The following is a 5,592-nucleotide window of genomic DNA, read 5'->3' as shown; positions in this document are numbered from 1 at the left end:
AAATATGAATAATTAGGCCCAGAAAACTTTAAAATAACAACTTAGAAGAAAATTTAAACCACCAGCTTCATAATATTAAGAAGTTGTTTAAATGGATTAATTATGCTCTTCACAATGTGAACTTAAACATTTGCTTTAGAGAAGTGGCACTGGGTCTGAAAACTGCAAAAATGTATTTCTTTGACAAATTGAGGTGCTTCTTATATAGCGTTGCCAGATAAAACACCTGCACCTACTCAGTTATCTCAGGACCAGCTTGAGGCTGAAGAAAAGACAAGATCCCAGAGATCACGGCAGACTTCATGTGTCTCTTCCGGAAGAGAACCTTCCCCGTACGGATACCGGAAAGGCTGGACACTTCGGTTATTAGAGGATTTTGGAGATGGAGGTGCTTTTCCAGAAATCCATGTGGCTCAGTATCCACTGGATATGGGACGAAAGAAAAAAATGTCTAATGTGCTGGCCATTCGGGTGGATTCTGAAGGAAAAATTAAATATGATGGAATCACTCTACAAGGACAGTCAAAAGACAAGGTAATTTATAGGAAATACACTGTCCTGGTTCCAAAGGATGTTATGAATGCAAATGATCCAGACTTGCAAAGGCCCGATGAAGAAGCTATAAAAGAGACAACAGAAAAGACAAGAGTAGCCTTATAAAAAGCTGTAACACAGAAGGTCGCCGCAGTCACGCCAGTTCAGGCAGCTGACAAACCGGCTCCTGCTCAGTATATCCGATACACACCATCTCAGCAAGGAGTGGCTTTCAACTCTGGAGCTAAACAGAGGGTTAGTCGGATGGTAGAAGTGCAGAAAGATCCAACGGAGCCTCCAAAGTTCAAGATTAATAAGAAAATTCCCCGGGGACCACCTTCTCCTCCTGTACCTGTCATGCATTCTCCTAGCCAAAAGATGATTGTAAGGGAACAACAAGAGTGAAAGTTTCCTCCTTGTATTTCTAACTGGAAAAATGCAAAGGGTTACACAATTCCATTAGACAGATGTCTGGCTGCCGATGGAAGAGGACTACAGACAGTACACATAAAAGAAAATGTTGCCACATTGGCCGAAGCCCTCTACATTGCTGATCAGAAGGCTTGTGAAGCTGTGGAAATGCGTGCCCGAGTAGAGAGAAAAATGGCTCAGAAAGAAAAGGGAAAATATGAAGAGAAACTTAGAGAAATGGCCCAGAAAGCCAGGGATAGAAGAGCTGGGATCAAAACTCGTGGAAAAAGAGGATAGGTGAAAAGAGAGACAGCATGACCAGAATCTTTCCAGGACAGCTCCTGATAAGAGGTCGAAACTTCAGAGAAATGAAAATGGGGATATCAGTGAAGTCATTGCTCTCGGTGCTCCTAATCCTTGAACTTCCAATGAAGGTCAGTACGACCAAAGGCTCGTCAACCAATCCAAGGGTATGGACAGTGGATTTGCAGGTGGAGAAGATGGAATTTATAATGTTTATGATCAAGCCTAGAGAGGTGGTAAAGATATGGCCCACAGTATTTATAGGCCCCGTAAAAATCTGGACAAGGACGTGTATGACGATGACCTAGAAGCCAGAATAAAGACCAACAGATTTGTTCCCGACAGAGAGTTTTCTGGTTCAGGCTGTAAGCAGAGAGGCCGAGAAGGACCAGTTCAGTTTGAGGAAGATCCTTTTGGTTTGGACAAGTTTTTGGAAGAAGTGAAACAGCACGGTGGCTCTAAAAGACCCTCAGATAGCAGCCGCCCCACGGAATATGAGCATGAAGGCAAGAAGAGGAGGAAGGATTAGACACAATTTTCTTCAAAGTGAATAAATTATTATTATCTATAACCGTAATGATGCAAGTCATATGGGGGAACACTTTGTAAATGGTTAGGATAAAAACCAAATCTGGGTGCCAGATCCCAGCACTACTTTTTTACTGGAGAATGGAGGGGATAGAAAATTCTACTTTGAAGTATTTTTTTTTAAAGAGTGGATTGTGTTTGTGCTTCTCCCACCCTTCAGCATTTATAGAACATGCTGCTCCACATGCAAAATCAAGACCACTTCCTTTTGTGTGACATTAATAGTTTGGGGTTAATATTTTGTGTGAGAACAGCTGCATATGAGTAAAGGAGGGTGTTCACATATTGTAATGGTCCTGTCAAATAAATTTTGTCCTTATTGTGCTCTGTTTTAATTTGGAGTGGGCAAAGTAAGCTCTTGCTTGGTGCAACTATTTGATTTAAATAAAAATATTTAGACAAAAAAATGAGATATACAATATTTGGGACATATAAAAAATATTTGTCTGAAATTCAAATTTATCTAGGTGTCCTATATTTTTGCTTACTAAATCTGGCAACCTTGTTTCTATGTAGATTAAAAACAAAGATAAGCTTTCATAAAAGCAATGTGCAATTCTGAAGCAGCACTTAACTCATCTGACTTAGTATATTATGTAATTACTTCAATTGGTTAGAATCTAATTAGATTCAAGCAACGCAAGTCAATTTGGAATATTTTGTTCATGTGTATTCTTTATGGATATTTAACTAGAATGCTAGACAATTTTGGGGTATGGAATATCTTTTACACACAAAATGAAAATATGTAAGACAATAAAAACAAGTTAGAAGAAAAGGAGTTACTATTAGGTATTAGGTCAGGATCTTCTCACCTAACAATGATCAGGAAGTGAAAACTTATTTCAATTGTCTGGGTCTAAATTCATTTTGAGCAACTAACTCAAGATGATTATGATGTAGATGTATTAAAGATGGATATTAGAGGAGGAAGAGGACAGAACTCCACAACACAGCAATTACCTGGAAAATAGACTCAGGAGTTCAGGACCAGAGAAAACCTTGATTAAAAGCAGGTGAAATAGCTGATATTTTCAACTACTCCCCATTGTTATCAGTCCAGGCCCAGCTCCCTTAATTGCCATTTCTATCATCTAAGAATTCCTGGAATATTTCAAGGTGGGAATGATGATAAATGCTCTGTTTCTGCCAATAAATTCTCAGTTTCTGAGAAGTTTATTTTCTAAATAAAATTTTAAAATACACTTTTCTATAAACAAACTCACAATTATGTTGTAAAGAAGAATTCCTAATAATTTTAAAGCTGCCTTTGGAATTCGTGTTAAAACAAATGGAAAATTCACATAATGACTGAAATCTCTTTTTAAATAGCCATGGGCTGAATATGCAAATGATATCATACAGTTGATTATCTCAGATAATAGTACAGTTTGAGAATAGACGAGAGAAACTTCACTAAATTTCACTGATTAGGTAGGTTTTTTACTATGATTTTGTAAAAGCCATTCTCCACCTCCCAGTAAGACTCTTCCACCTTGGGTTTAACTCTCGTTTCTGAAAGTTAGAGCAAAACAAAAAGTAAAACAAAAACAATATGTAAAAATAATCAACATCAAGTTTCTCATTTTAATCTATACTTATGTTAATTTTTAAAAGAATAAGATAAAATTCACAGTGCATTTATTATAATATTTGATCTTCTAATGTGCTTTAATTAGAAATGGAAGGCTATTACCAGGAAGTTGAATTCCAGTCTGTTTTCAACAATTTGTCATGTTAGTAGAAGATTAAACGTCAATATATTGAGTAGCAGAATATTCTTAAACCCTGTGGTGTTAATATTAACTCTAACTATAAAGCACTCTTGCCAATGAACAGCAAACGTCTCACTTTCCAAACTCATTCATGTATTTTGGAAATAATGTTGTTTGTTATGCAAGATATGTATCATTTTTTAAATTTATTTACATTGTTGACATTTTTTCCAAGATTTTATAATAATTTTTTCTTTGTCTTCAATGGTCTCATATGTGAATATACTAAAATACTTTATGGCAAATTATCTGTTAACAAGGGTTTATAAGGATCATTGTGGAAAACTTCAGTTAAATATTGCTCATTATATATTAATATAGATACTTATTACCTAATACGAATTACTTTTGCTATAACAAACTTGTCTATAAAGAGTATTATTGAGTAGGAAGCACTTGTTTCTATTTTGATTCTGGCAGTGCTATGGTCAATCACAATGCAAAAAAAGTCCAGGAATCTAGAAGTGTTTTTTGTTAACACCTTTGAATAAGGGGTAGAAAAAAACTTTTCAATCTGCTATTTAATTTTCCAGCGGGAAAATTTAAGAATCTTCCTTTGGCCTGCGAATTGATTACTAATTACTTATTTGACATTTAATAAATTCTAACTGCTATGTTGGATAATGTACAATATAGTCTGTATCCTCAAAGGACTTTCCTATTTATTTGGAAAACAAGACAAAGATTTGTGGCCAAGTCAGGTGTACACTTAACTGTATTAAATAGAACTGCATTATATTATGAAGTGATAAAATCCTAATTTAATTATAATTAAAGAATAAGGTGCTTATAATGTACTAGCTGGGAAGTAGAGACAATCAGGGCAAAAGGAATTAGACAAAGTCATCAAAGGAGGCTTCACAGAGATGGTAGGACTTGAGCTATGTCAAAAAGAATATTTAAATGTGAAGTAGGGAGGAAAGCACAATTATTGAATAAGTATTTCTCTAGCCAAGCAGCCTCAGAACCTTGGAATCATCTTTAAATCATTTTTTTTCCTTTGGCCTCTCATATGGTTTGGCTGTGTCCCCATCCAAATCTCATCTTGATTGTAGCTCCCGTAATCCCCACATTAAGGAAGGAACCCGGTGGGAGGTAATTGAATCATGGGGTTTTTCCCATGCTGTTCTCATGATAGTGAATAAGCCTCATGAGATCTGATGGTTTTATAAAGGGAGGTTCCCTTGTATGCTCTCTTGCCTGCTGCCAAGTATGACATGACTTTGCTCCTTTTTGGCCTTCTGCTACAATTGTGAGGCTTCCCCAGCCATGTGGAACTGTGAGTCCATTAAACCTCTTTCCTTTGTAAATTACCCAGTCTCAAGTTTGTCTTTATTAGCAGTGTGAGAACAGACTAATACAGTAAATTGGTACCAGGAGTAGGGGACTGCTGTAAAGATACCTCAAAATGTGGAAACGACTTTGGAACTGGGTTATATAGGCAGGGGGTAGAACAGTTTGGAGGGCTCAGAAGAAGACAGGAAAATGGGGAAAGTTTGGAACTTCCTAGAGACTTGGAGGGCTCAGAAGACAGGAAGATGTGGGAAAGTTTGGAACTTCCCACCTGGAGACTTGTTGAATGGCTTTGACCATAATGCTACTAGTGATATGGACAATGAGGTCCAAGCTGAGGTGGCCTCATATGGAGATGAGGAACCTGTTGGGAGCTGGAGTAAATGTCACTCTTGCTATGCAAAGAGACTGGTGGCATTTTGCCCTTGCCCTAGAGATATGTGGAACTTTGAACTTGAGAGAGATGATTTAGTGTATATGGGGGAAGAAATTTCTAAGCGGCAAAGCATTCAAAAGGAAACAGAGCATAAGTTTGAAAAATTTGAAGCCTATTGATGAAATTAAAAACAAATGAAATTTCTCTTCTGGGGAGAAATTCAAGCTGGCTGCAGATATTTGGATAAGTAACAAAGAGCTGAATAATAATTACCAAGTCAATGGGGAAAATGTCTCCAGGGCATGCCAGAGA

General features: G+C 37.0%; 1 pseudogene; it reads left to right on the top strand.

The window, feature by feature from the left end:
- Positions 1-300: 300 nt before the first annotated feature.
- LOC100438194 (SNW domain-containing protein 1-like) lies at positions 301-1,777 on the top strand (annotated as a pseudogene).
- Positions 1,778-5,592: the final 3,815 nt, after the last annotated feature.

Source organism: Pongo abelii, chromosome 1, assembly GCF_028885655.2.
Source record: "Pongo abelii isolate AG06213 chromosome 1, NHGRI_mPonAbe1-v2.0_pri, whole genome shotgun sequence".
Classification (NCBI taxonomy): Eukaryota; Metazoa; Chordata; class Mammalia; order Primates; family Hominidae; genus Pongo; species Pongo abelii.
The sequence above is the reverse complement of the archived record's forward strand: the minus strand, read 5'-3'. Positions and strand labels throughout refer to the sequence as shown.